The sequence below is a fragment of the Dendrobates tinctorius genome, unplaced genomic scaffold, assembly GCF_039654945.1.
Source record: "Dendrobates tinctorius isolate UK_male_01 unplaced genomic scaffold, ASM3965494v1 ptg000021l, whole genome shotgun sequence".
NCBI lineage: Eukaryota > Metazoa > Chordata > Amphibia > Anura > Dendrobatidae > Dendrobates > Dendrobates tinctorius.
Genome location: NW_027361689.1, coordinates 43,819,570 through 43,833,867, shown reverse-complemented (window position 1 = coordinate 43,833,867; position 14,298 = coordinate 43,819,570). Strand labels below are relative to the sequence as shown.

At 44.4% G+C, this 14,298-nt stretch overlaps 1 long non-coding RNA gene across 1 annotated transcript in view; it reads left to right on the top strand.

Moving 5' to 3' along the window:
• Positions 1 to 32: 32 nt before the first annotated feature.
• LOC141083861 (uncharacterized) overlaps positions 33 to 14,298 on the top strand; it is a 65,630-nt gene continuing 51,364 nt past the window's right edge. The window contains exon 1 of the long non-coding RNA XR_012230846.1: positions 33 to 131. This is a non-coding gene — a long non-coding RNA (uncharacterized lncRNA). The remainder of the gene's footprint in view (positions 132 to 14,298) is intronic.

Genomic DNA, 14,298 nt, shown 5'->3' with positions numbered 1-14,298 from the left:
GCATCATGATGATTCATGGATTTTGCAGTCAGGCCCCCTAGTGGAGGCTGAGGAGAAGAGCCCTGGATTCAGCCTCAGTGCATTGACTTTAATAGGATGAACTACAATCCTTCTGATGAGTGTTCTGAAAGGTATCAAGCAGGAACACGGGATGCATTGATGGGCAAGAGGCAGAGCAAGGGTTAACAGGCCTTATTTACAAGGGAAATACTCCACGCAGGGAGGTAAAGGGTTAAACAGCATGAATGGAAAAGGATGTAGGGAGACAAACAGTACATTAAATCAAAGGACATTCTGAAGGTGAAGAACAACGGTTTAGATAACGGCGGTCCAATAGCGCAGATGTCAGGAAGTCCTTACACTGCAGCTCCTGCTGCGAACTCAATGGCAGCGGCTGGTGCGGTGTCCTCTTTAGTGGGGTCAGGTGAATGACAATACCCCGTCTTCTGATAACAGTGGTCGGTCTCCAGTACCTTCCACTGCCCCTAGTCTATATACTGCAGATGCCTACAAGGGTACGGACCACGGTCCTGTCTAAACCCAACGTGTCTCCTGCATAACTCTCCTCACAGTCTCAGTCAAGCGAGTCTAAGGTGGCTGACGGTAGCCCGGGTCGCGGTCTTGTAAGAGCCTAACGTGGCTCGGCAGGTGTTTCCTGGCCCAGACATTGTGCAAGGGTCAGTCCAGTCACTCTTATGGGGCTCGTGTGTAGTACGGACACGGAGCGTTCTGCGTCTTGCTTACTGGTAGACACCGGCTCACCCTGCACGCTCCTCTCCTCCTCTGACCCCCGCTGCTGACGGCGGGGGATGGCGGATGCTGGCCCGGACGGAGCGCTTCTCTCCCTGTCTGCAGGACTCACCAGGCTCTGCACTCTCTGCAGCAGTCCCAATCTCTGGATTGCTGCTGGACACGCTTGGCTCTGCTCTGAGTGTACGGCTCTGCTCTGTGTGCATGGCTCTGCAGGCGACGGGGGCCCGCTCTATGCGGCCCGCCGCAGCGCCGAGACTCCGGGGAATAACAGACAAAAATCAACATCAATTATATATCTCTCTGTTCTTCATAATTCAGGACCGTAACCGCATCCTCCAAATGCTACCGTGAAAAACCTAGAGGACACGGGGACTTAACGGTCCCGAATTATGAAGAGCAGAGAGATCTATAATTGATGTTGATTTTTGTCTGTTATTCCCCGGGCCCTCTCTTCTGCTGTTTATTGAATTTACCCCTGTTTCCCCATTGCGTGCTTATGTGTGTATGGACATTTGAATATATTGACCCATGTAAAATCTATAGTATAAATTATAGTAATTGTTGAGGTTATGAAATATGATGCTATGGATGTGGCTATCTATTGATTGATGGCTGTCAATTTTTGAGGTCCTTCTTTATTATTATTTTTTTGTACAATATTGAGTGAACATGGGTTCTTTAAATGCTGGGATAACTTCATATATCTAGTCCGACACTACATTTTCATATTTTTGTTTATTTATATTGACTCTGGTGCAGGTTTCCTGTTTTTAGTCCGATTACATTTTCATGTTTATGTCTCTGCGCAGGCGCGGTATTTGCGACTGGTGTGTCACGTGACTGCGGGCTCTGGGTGTCGCTACGTGTGCGCGGCTCCCCTGACTGGTGTATCACGTGGTGGTGTCCATGACGCGGCGCCACGCATGCGTGGTGCTGGGTGGCGGGCGCATCATGTGGTTGCATCTCGTCTGGGGGGCGGCGCATGCGCAGTGCCCTGGATGTGCGCGTCATGGGGCTGCGCCGGTTGTGTAATCCGGCGCCTGCCTATGATGCTATGGTAGTATGAGTCACATTGGAAGGGGAGGGAAATCTCCTGTTTATACAAGCGATGAGAGGCTTTTTGTAATTGGTTAGTGGGAATGGCGCCAGTTTCAAGGGGAATGTGGATTGGTAGGTGTGATTATGTAAGAGTTTCTATAGGCAGCTGTGATTGGTATCTTATCGCCATGGTTACACAGATGCACTGCGACGATTGGGGGATGAACAGGGGATTGTTGTTTACATATGGATTGCTCTCTCAATATGAATAATAATGGTGTTATCAATAGTATGATTCATAGGATGTAATGTTTATATGTCCTTTTATGTATCTGATGGATGTAATTATATGTAATTATGTGATTATGTATTGTTGTAATTAATGGGTGTTACCTGAGTGGTGATTGGCTGCTCCACACCATATAAGGCCACCATTTGTGCTATGTGTTGTACTTGAAAAAGGCCACAATATGGCCAAAACGTTGTAATTTGTAATGGCAGAATAATGAAATTTTGGAAGTATTTTTCACCTGGAAAGGATGCTGCTCTCTTTTCCTTCTATGGTTGTTTTTGTTCGACTGGGTCCTTGAACTTGGAGCGGGCATCCTATTGTCCCTGCTGTGCTGTAGGCTATCTTTATGCATGTTATGCTCTTGTCTCAGTGTGTTCTGATTGGCTTGCTTAACGGTCACATCATGCCAGGGCTCAACAAACCAGCCAGATGTAGCAGAGCTGGAGTTCTTCATGGGACAGTATCACATAGGGATTCTCAGTAGACAAGTGAAGAATACGATGGTTTATTGTTTTTAATTTTCCACTAATAGAATTTATTAAATCTAAAGGAGCCTGTGGTTTTCTTTCAATTAAAGAATTTCATTCTGGCTATGACTATGGGGCTAGTAACGGATAGGTGTCTTACAGACACCTCACCATTTTACTAACCTCTGGGCTTGATGTCAACTGCTACAGGGCAAGTGGGAAGGGTGAGGCTAAGTGCCAGAATTGGTGCATCTTAGAGATGCATCATTTCTGGGGCGGCTGAACACTGATGTTCTTAGCCTGGGAGGAGACCAATATCCATGACCCCTTCCTAGGCTATTAATATCAGCCCGCAGCTCTCTGCCTAGCCTTTGCTGGTTATTACTTATATGGGGGGCACAACATCATTTTTTGGGGGGTCCCTCTTTTAATAACCAGGAAAGGCAAAGTATACAGCTGTGAGCTGATATTAATAGCCTAGGAAGCTCCCTGTTTATTACCCCCTTCCCAATCTACAAACATCTACCCCCAGACGTCGGCTTTCCCTCAGCTGATTATTAAAAATTTAGGGAACCACACGCAATTTTTTTTACGCAATATGTATATCTTCTATTCTATTCTGAAAGTTCGGGTTGTGAATATACTGTACGCGGCTGATGAAATGTCAAGTTTTCTAGGAGATGGGTGGGTAAAAAAATCACACGACACATGCATGGTCCGTGTGACGTGCAATTTATTTTCGTATCCATTGACTTGCACTGGTGAGTATCATCTGATACACGCAGCCACTCAGAGCATGCTGTAATTTTTTTCTCAGTCCAATATCAGAGAAAAATCGAAGATGAGCTGTGATTGCAGCCGTCCATTTTTCAAGCAAATGAGTATTAGCTCTAAATGTCCAAGCAAAGTGGAAACGTGGATGTGATTTCATGAAAACCAAAATTTGCTGCAGCACACTACAGGGGTCACATAATTTGTCCATCTTTCTATTCTTCAAAAGTTGGGAGGTATGTTATACAGCCTCCCCTCCCCCAATTTCCTCATAGATTGTAGCTTGTGAGTAGGGTCCTCACTGTGACATTAAATATTAATGTGTTTATTATCACCTGTCCTGTGACACCACTGTTTATCTCTGTACTGAGACACCATTGTATTTATTATTTGTGTACTGTGACGTCACTATATATTATCCCTGCACTGTGATAACACTGCTTTTAGTATCTTTGTACTATGACATTACTGTGTTTATTATCTCTGTACTGTGACATCAGTGTGTTTATTATCTCTGTACTGTGACATCACTGTGTTTATTATCCCTGTAATGTGATATCACTATGTTTATTATCTCTGTACTGTGACAACACTGTGTGTATTATTTCTGTACTGTGACATCACTGTGTTTATTATCCCTGTACAGTGACATCACTGTGTCTATTACTCTACTGTGACATCATTGTGGTTATTATCCCTGTACTGTGACATCACTGTGTGTATTATCTCTGTACTGTGACATCATTGTGTTTATTATCTCTGTACTGTGACATCACTGTGTGTATTATCTCGTACTGTGACATCAGTGTGCTTATTATCCCTGTACTGTGACATCACTGTGGGTATTATCTCTGTATTGTGACAACACTGTGTGTATTATCTCTGTACTATGACATCAGTGTTTATTATCCTGGTACTGTGACATCACTGTGTGCATTATCCCTGTTCTGTGACATCCCTGTGATTATTATTCCTGTACTGTGACATCACTGTGTTTATTATCCCTGTACTGTGACATCATTGTGTTTATTATCTCTGTACTGTGACATCACTGTGTGTATTATCTCGTACTGTGACATCAGTGTGTTTATTATCCCTGTACTGTGACATCACTGTGTGTATTATCTCTGTACTGTGACATCACTGTGATTATTATACCTGCTCTGTGACATCACTGTGTGTATTATCTCTGTACTATGACATCAGTGTTTATTATCCTGGTACTGTGACATCACTGTGTACATTATCCCTGTACTGTGACATCACTGTGTGTATTATTTCTGTACTGTGACATCACTGTGGTCATTATCCCTGTACTGTGACATCACTGTGTGTATTATCTCTGTACTGTGATATCACTGTGTTTATTATCCCTGTACTCTGACATCACTGTGGTCATTATCCATGTACTGTAATATCACTGTGGTTATTATCCCTGTACTGTGACAGCACTATGTTTATTTTCCCTGTACTGCGACATCACTATGTTTATTATCCCTGTACTGTGGCATCACTATGTTTATTATCCCTGTACTGTGACATCCCAGTGATTATTATCCCTTTACTGTGACACCACTGTGTTTATCTCTGTACTGTGACACCACTATGTGTATTGTCTTGTACTGTGCCATCAGTGTGTTTATTATCCCGGTACTGTGAAATCACTGTTTATTATCTCTGTACTGTGACATCACTGTTTATTATCTATTCTGACTCATGGATATGTAGAACGTATGGTACCTGGATAGACCTCTCTTTCTGGGCCCCTTCCGTATCGACCTGTACTCACGTTCATACCGATTAATCAGACAGCTTTACTCAGCCACGATCTCATGTAAGAAGACTCCAGGAAAAGAGGAATGCTTTAACTGAAATTCTTGTATTATGATGAAAGCAGCAGGTAAAAAGGAATATTCTTGAGAGGACATGTAACAGGAAGCATACAGATGGAGGGACGATCACAAAATGGAGAATAAAGGAGGGAACAAACATACATCACAGGACTACAGGGAGAGAGTTGGAACAAAATACAGGGAAAGGCAAACTTCTGCCTAGCAACAGAGATGCAATGCAGACAATGCAAATATTAAATGATTTCCCAAGTCGTGGGACATGACACTCCCCGTCTGAAATCCTTGGATTTCACGAAGTCCGTAATTCTTCGAAGTCGTTCGAACCTGAAAAACAAGAGAAAAGAGAAAAAAAAATGTATGCAATAATAAACATCAAGCATTTTTAAAGTCCAACTCGTTGTTGACCCGTAGATCACACCGGGAGATAAGTCCAAGACTATAAACCCATCTTCGGATTGGGGAAGCCGGAAACATGCCAACTCTTCCACCAACCCGGCAATCCAATGGAAAATGTCAATGTTCAATAAAAAACTGGGGAATGAAGAGGAATGCTCCCCGTCGTTAGCAACGTCCAGGAGCAATGTTCAGTTCATGTGACGTCCTCCTTTGGCAGTAGCAGCACGAGATCGGTGACCGGACGGAGGAAGGTTCGGGTAGAGCCCTCTTTTGTCACCTTAACTTCTGTCTTACGAGTCTTTCCGTCCTCGCTGGACATGACCTTGGTGATAAGACCCATTGGCCAGTCGTTACGATGAGCCTCTTTGTCTTTTAAGAGAACAAGGTCTCCTTCTTGGAGATTGGGACTGGGTGTCTGCCATTTGTGACGGTTTTGAAGCAGGTGCAAGTATTCGGTCTTCCAACGGTGCCAAAACACGTTGGCTATGTGTTGTACTTGCTTCCACTGACGTTTGTAAATGTCCTTGTTATAGAAATTCCCGAGAGGAACTGTAGCAGCTCCAATCTTCTGTGTAAGAAGTGTAGCTGGGGTAAGAATCATTGGAGCATCAGGGTCAGATGATACTGGGACCAAAGGTCTAGCATTTATTATGGCTGACACTTCTGCGAGGAAAGTGACCAGAACTTCATGAGTAAGAGGAAGTTTATGGTCCAGCAACATGGAGTCAAGGATCCTTCATGCAACCCCAATCATGCGTTCCCAGGATCCACCCATGTGTGAAGAGTGTGGAGGGTTGAATACCCAAGTGCATCCATTGTCGGACAAGAAATTGTCAAACTGCAATTCCTTGCAGGCTCCTACAAAGTTGGTGCCGCAGTCGGACCGGAGTTGCTTGGCAGGTCCCCGGATGGAAAAGAATCTTCTTAGGGCGTTGATGAAGCTAGAGGTATCCATGGATTCAATTACCTCGATGTGAACTGCACGGATACTGAGACAGGTGAACAGGACAGCCCACCGCTTACTGTTTGCGGCTCCTCCACGGGTTCTTCTGGCAACAACCGTCCATGGGCCGAAGACGTCTACACCAACGTATGAGAATGGTTGGTCTGTGCTCAGTCGATCTGCTGGAAGGTTCGCCATTTGTTGTTGTTGGTGTCTTCCTCGTAACCTTCGACACTTGACACATCTATGGAGAACTGAGGAGACGCACCTCTTCATCCCCATGATCCACAAGCCAGCAGACCTGATGGCACCTTCAGTAAGATGTCTGCCTTGGTGCTGCACTCGTTCGTGATAGTGCCGAATCAACAGAGTAGTGACGTGATGCCGACCTGGAATGATGATAGGGTTCTGCTCCTTATCGTATTGGTCAGATTTATTTAAACGTCCACCCACTCTTAGTAACTGGCGATGATCGACTACTGGGTTCAAGTCAAGCAGAGTGCTGTTTCTAGACATACCGACTCCCTTGGTAATACTGTCAATCTCGTGTGAATATTCTTCTTGTTGCACACACCTGATGATGACTTGTTCAGCATGGTCTATGTGGTCGGCAGTAAGACGACTCTTACACACATGCCAACCATGGCACCCTGAGGGCTTGTCCTTTGTAAAACAGCGAGCAATGTGGATGAGACGAGCTATAGTTCGTACAGCGGAGGACCAGCTAGAGAAACGTTCGAAGCGGTGAGACTTCAACCCTTGCCTAGGTGTCGTTGAAGTATAGTGAACAGAGATAGTTTGTCTGATTTCCTTATCAGATTCTGGTTCCACCAGCTCATAAGCATTGTTGGTGTTGCTCGCACAGAAATCTTCGTACAGGAGACTGGGAGGCGTAAACCACATGTTGTCACCAAACTTAGAAGCAGATGTAAGTCTTGTACCTCGGTCAGCTGGGTTTAGATCGGTGGAGATGTGATGCCACTGCTCGGGGGTAGAAAAACTTCTGATGCGCTCTACTCTGTTGCTCACATATACATAGAACTGCTTTGTTTGGTTGTGTATGTACCCGAGTACCACTCTGCTGTCTGTGTAGAAGGTAAAGGAATCAATTGCAATGTCCATTTCGTCTCTTACAACTTCAGAAATTTCTACTGCCAGTACTGCAGCACAAAGTTCGAGTCTGGGTACAGAGTGTGCAGGCTTCGGAGTTAATTTGGCCTTACCCAGGACGAAACCACAATGCACCTTATCAGTTTCTAAGGTCTTCAGATAAGCTACTGCGGCTATGGCTTCTGTAGATGCATCACAGAAAATATGGACTTCTCTTCTGGTTGCAGCCAAAGATGATCTTGGAGAATAACAACGTGGGACTTGGAGTTGCTCTAAGAACTTCAAGGACTTCTTCCATGTCTCCCACCTTTGCTGTTTCTGAGTCAGAAGCGGGGTGTCCCAATCAGTGTTCTCGGCAGTGAGCTGTCTTAACAGTATCTTGCCTTGAATAGTGATGGATGCTACAACCCCGAGAGGATCGTAGATGCTGTTTATGACAGATAGGACTCCTCGTTTGGTAAAGGGTTTGTCACAGGGCGACACTTGGAAGGTGAAGGTGTCCTGTTTGATATCCCACAGTAGACCAAGGCTGCGCTGTGTGGGAGGAACATCAGAACCTAGGTTGAGGTCCTTTAGGTTCGTGGCATGGTCCTCAGATGGAAACGCGCTCATTACTTCTTGACTGTTAGAGATGATCTTGTGGAGTCTGAGGTTTGATATGGATAGCATTTCCTGTGTCCTGGAGAGTAGGTCAATTGCCTCTTCACTTGTGGGCAAGGACTTGAGCCCATCGTCTACGTAGAAGTTCTTCTCTACGAATTGACGAGCATCGGATCCGAACTCTCTCTCACCTTCCTGGGCTGTCCGTCTCAGTCCGTAGATCGCCACAGCAGGTGAAGGACTGTTGCCGAAGACATGGACCTTCATCCGGTAGTCTATGACTTGATTGTTGACATTGTTGTCTTTGTGCCATAGGAACCTAAGATAGTTTCTGCTGTCTTCCTTCATGATGAAGCAATGAAACATCTGCTGGATGTCGGCCATTATAGCAACAGGTTCTTGTCTGAAGCGAATCAATACTCCAAGGAGGCTGTTGTTCAGGTTGGGTCCAGTTAGTAGCAGGTTGTTGAGAGAGAGGCCTTCATACTGAGCACTGGAGTCAAACACCACTCTGATCTAGTTAGGCTTGCGAGGGTGATAGATGCCAAAGGATGGAAGGTACCAACATTCTTCTCCTTCCTTCAGTGGTGGCGCAGGTTCAGCATGATCTTTGTCAAAGATGTTCTGCATAAAGTCAATGAAATGCTTCTCCATCTCTGGTTTCCTCTTTAGGGTACGTTTTAAGGATGAGAACCTTCCAGTTGCTTGCTGCAGGTTGTTTGGCAACCTTGCTCTTGGGAAACGAAAGGGTAAAGGAGCTACCCAACTGTTGGAGTCATCTTGAACAAATTCTTTGTCCATAACCTTTATGAATTCTTTATCTTCCCTTGTGGGTGCTAACTTGTTGTCTTCACTTGTGGAATCGAACACTGTTCACCCGAGGTTTTCGTCCCAGGGCTGGAGCATGTTCATGTTGTTGAAGGATTCCTGTTGCCTCTTGGTGTTGCTCACTTTCTCTGTCACCCAGTAATGATGTGGGCATGGCTGAAAATGAGTGCTGCGACCATTTGGCAAGATGTGTGTTTTGTAAGAGGAGATGTTATTAGGTCTCTTCATCTTGTGTATGCAAACATCGCCTATAATTACCCAGCCTAGATCAAAGCGTTGGGCAAATGGTGCGCTGTGTGGTCTGTTAATTTGCTGACGTACCTTGTGCAGCCGGAGAATGTCTCTGCCAAGCAGAATCAGGATATCTGCTCTGTTGTTGAGGGCTGGTATCTTGTTTGCTATCCCCTTGAGATGTGGGTGATGAAGAGCAGCCTCTGGCGTTGGGATCTCTTCTCGATTGGATGGAATCTGGTTGCACTCGACAAGTGTGGGTAAGGGTATCTCCACGGTGTTGTCGAGGGATGTCGCTATAAGACCACTGGCCCTTCTCCCAGAGATCTCTGTAACACCGCTGCAGGTACCTAAGGTGTAAGGGTAAGCATTTCCCTTTAAGTTAAACATATCAAAGAGTTCTGGCCTTGCAAGTGATCGGTTGCTCTGATCATCCAAGAGGACGTACACCTTCACGGCTTTCTCTGAGTGACCGTTGGGATATACGTTCACCAGGCAAATCTTTGCACAGGACTTGTCCCAGAGACCTCCGCAGACTTCTGTGCATGAAGAAGATATTGTGGTATGACTTGCAGTTTGAGCTGCGTCCTCCCCACCATGGCTCGTGGTGGGGGAAGGAGTACGTGTAGAGTCAGGACGGTATGGGTGGAGTGCTTGTACGTGATCCTCACTGTCACACTCCATACACTTAATTGTAGTTTTACAGTCTTTAGCAAGGTGTTCAGTAGAAGCACAACATCTGTAGCATACCCCAAACTTCTTTAGAAGTTCCTTGCGTTCTTGGAGCGGTTTCTTCCTGAAGCCGATGCACTTTTTTAAGGGATGTGGCTTCTTGTGGATGGGACACTCACGATTTGGGTTCTCTATCTTTTCACCCTTGTTGCTCTTGCCTGGGGCTGATGTTGGTAAGGGAAGAATATCCGTCTTCTTCACTGACACTGGACCCCTGCGGTTTCTGTCATTCGAGCGTGTGCTCACGTATTTAGAGGGAGGTGAAGCTGGGCCACTGGATTCTCTGTAGGAAAAGCTTGGGTCGTTCTTACATTCTGAAATGTCTTTTATAAACTCACAGAAGTAGGAGAACGGAGGAAATGACACTTGATGGTCTTTCTTGTATTTTGACCCTATTGCAGTCCACTTCTCTTGTACATTGTATGGTAGCTTGGAGATAATGGGGTTTACTCCACGAGCAGTGTCCAGGTAGCTAAGGCCAGGTAGGTGGGTATCTGCCTTGGCCAGCTGGAGCTCTAACAGCAGGTCACTGAGCTCTAGGAACTTTGAACTGTCCTTGCTTGATATCTTTGGAAAATTCTGTAGTCGCTTGAACAGTGCATCCTCTATGGCTTCTGGACTGCCAAAGTTTCTCTCTAGTCTTTCCCATGCAGCCATGAGACCAGCCGTTGGATTACTGATATGTACAGACCTGAGTCTCTTGACACGCTCTGTGGATTGTGGTCCTAACCATCTGATCAGCAGGTCCAGCTCTTCCGCAGCAGTGATGCCGAGGTCACCAGTTACGGTTCTAAAGGCACTTTTCCAACCTCTGTAATTTTCAGGTTGGTCGTCGAACCTTGTGAGACCGGTTTTAGTAAGTTCACGGCGAATAATGTACCTTGCGAAGTCGGACATGTCTGTTCTTTCTGACTTAGGATGCACAATTGTAGGCTGAGCGGTGTTGTACATAGGGGTGGAGACGTCTTGGCCTTGAAACATGGGGAAGTATGGAGTGGCATATGTATTTAGTCCAGCAGCTGGTTTGGTGGGTGTAGTTTCTGCTACATGTGGAGGTGGCACTGTGTGGTTGTCGAGGGTATAATGACCTTGAATGCAGGATTCTGTAAGTGGATCGGCATCCTGGTGCTCTAGAGAAGCGTCAACACCACCAAGAGTGTTAGTGATGATCTGCGGTTCGCCATCTTGGCTTAGCACGTAGTCTCTTGTGCGTTCAATAGGGTCTTCTGCCTCCATTTCACACAAACTGACGCTGTCTCTTTGACTCCCACTGACAGCCTGCTCGAGTACCTTTAATTCTGCCATGGCTGTTGCATGCTCACATTCCTTCTCTAGAGCCTCCATTTCCGCTTTCACGCGTGCCGCTTCTGCATCCTTTTCTGCTCTATTTTGTGCAGCAGCTGCGTCCTTTTCTGCTCTCTTTTGTGCAAAGGCAGCTTGTACCTTAGTAGTTTCCGCCTTAGCACGTGCTCTTATAAGCTGCTCAGTAAGAGTAGAATATTTTGATGAACTTGACCTAGATGAACGTTTTGAGTGCTTACACGATTTGGATGAGCGAGTTGATGCATCTGGTGTCCGTGCGATTCTAGCCTCTATCTTGGCTTTAATGTCACGTACAGTGCAGTCTCTTTCAGAATTAAGCTGCTGGAAACCTTGCAATTCGTTTAAAGTCTCTGGGAGATTCAGTTTCTTCAGGAGAATAATGTATTGGTCACTCTTCTCCATATACATTTGGTATGCTGTGCATAATTGTTCTAGGACTCCCTCTGGTGGTAGCTCATGAGAAGCAGGCCTTGATAGTGTCTATGTGACTCAGCACTTTCTTCCATACTGAAGACACATCACTATATAATTCACATTTTGCAGTCTCTAAATTCTCCATGACTTTCCATGTGGGTTTGACTGTACGTTTTCCCCTTTCGCTAGATGGTGGATGGGGGTCTGGGTCTCTTTCCTGTGCTTGTAAGTCTGGTAGGGACATTGTATTCCTTGCTTCAGACATGATTAGATTGCAGGCAGGAAGAGTTGATGATGGGGGTTATACTTCCAACTGTTCAGCAACAGAAAATACACAGACTCTGCACAGAGTTGATACTTTGTATCTAATGCTGGAGCAGCTGCAGGGTCCTGTGTAGTGATGGGAGTTATATTCCTCTCTGTTCAGCTGCAGTGTGTGGCTTCTATGCGCGCTGGGGTCTGGCTGGAACTGGGTTACAGTCTGTCTGGGAAATGTCCTTTTCCACTGAGATTTAGCACAGACCTTGAGTTACTGTCTCTGAAGGCAGGTTATTCCTTTTTACTATTCTGACTCATGGATATGTAGAACGTATGGTACCTGGATAGACCTCTCTTTCTGGGCCCCTTCCGTATCGACCTGTACTCACGTTCATACCGATTAATCAGACAGCTTAACTCAGCCACGATCTCATGTAAGAAGACTCCAGGAAAAGAGGGATGCTTTAACTGAAATTCTTGTATTATGATGAAAGCAGCAGGTAAAAAGGAATATTCTTCAGAGGACATGTAACAGGATGCATACAGATGGAGGGACGATCACAAAATGGAGAATGAAGGAGGGAACAAACATACATCACAGGACTACAGGGAGAGAGTTGGGACAAAATACAGGGAAAGGCAAACTTCTGCCTAGCAACAGAGATGCAACGCAAACAATGCAAATATTAAATGATTTCCCAAGTCGTGGGACATGACATTATCTCTACTGTGACTTCACTGTATATATTATCCTTGTAATGTGACATCACTGTGTATATTATCTCTGTACTGTGACATCACTGTGTGTATTATCCCTGTACTGTGAAATCACTGTGACATCACCATTAGCAAATCAGAAATAGCCAACTATACCTATTCACACTAATGAAAGATGGTAAGCAAACTAGACACTTTAAATCTAAAAATTCAAGTTTTATTGAGGAATATATAATAAGGTTAAATACAGTACGATAATGATGGCAAATATATACAGCAGGATAGATGTAACAACTGTTATATATAATCCCAGTGGCTATTTTTGATTTGGTATTGCTCTAGTAAACACAATTTATTTTACTTTGTATCGTACATTTATCATTTAAAACTGAGACACCATTGTAATTATTATTACTGTACTTTGAAATCACTTTGTTTATTATCCCTTTACTGTGGCATCACTGTGTGGATCCCTGTACTGTGACATCACTATGTTTATTATCCCTGTACTGAGACATCATTATGTTTATTATCCCTGCAATGTGAAATCACTGTGTTTATTATCCCTTTACTGTGGCATCACTGTGTGGATCCCTGTACTGTGACATCACTATGTTTATTATCCCTGTACTGAGACATCATTATGTTTATTATCCCTGCAATGTGAAATCACTGTGTTTATTATCCCTGTACTGTGATATCACTATGTTTATTATCCCTGTACTGTGACATTACTGTGTTTATTACCCCTGTATTGTGACATCACTGTGTTTATTATCCCTGTACTGTGACATCACTGTGATTAATATCCCTGTACTGTGACATCACTGTGAATATTATCCCTATACTGTGACATCACTGTTTATTATCCCTGTACCGTGACATTGCTGTGTGGATTATCCCTGTACTGTGACATCGCTGTTTATTATCCATGTACTGTGACATCACTGTGTTTATTATCCCTTTACTGTTGCATCACTGTGTGGATCCCTGTACTAAGACATCACTATGTTTATTATACCCGTACTGTGACATCATTATGTTTAGTATCCCTGTAATGTGACATCACTGTGTTTATTATCCCTGTACTGTGCCATCACTATGCTTATTATCCCTGTACTGTGACATCACTGTGTGTATTATCTCTGAACTGTGACATCACTGTGTTTATTATGCCTGTACTGTGACATCACTGTGTGTATTATCTCTGAACTGTGACATCACTGTGTTTATTATCCCTTTATTTTGCATCATTGTGTGGATCCCTGTACTGTGACATCACCATGTTTATTATCCCTGTACTGTGACATCATTATGTTTAGTATCCCTGTAATGTGACATCAATGTGTTTATTATCCCTTTACTGTTGCATCATTGTGTGGATCCCTGTACTGTGACATCACCATGTTTATTATCCCTGTACTGTGACATCATTATGTTTAGTATCCCTGTAATGTGACATCACTGTGTTTATTATCCCTGTACTGTGACATCGGTGTGTTTATTATCTCTGTACTGTGACATCACTGTGTGTATTATCTCTGTACTGTGACATCAGTGTGTTTATTATCC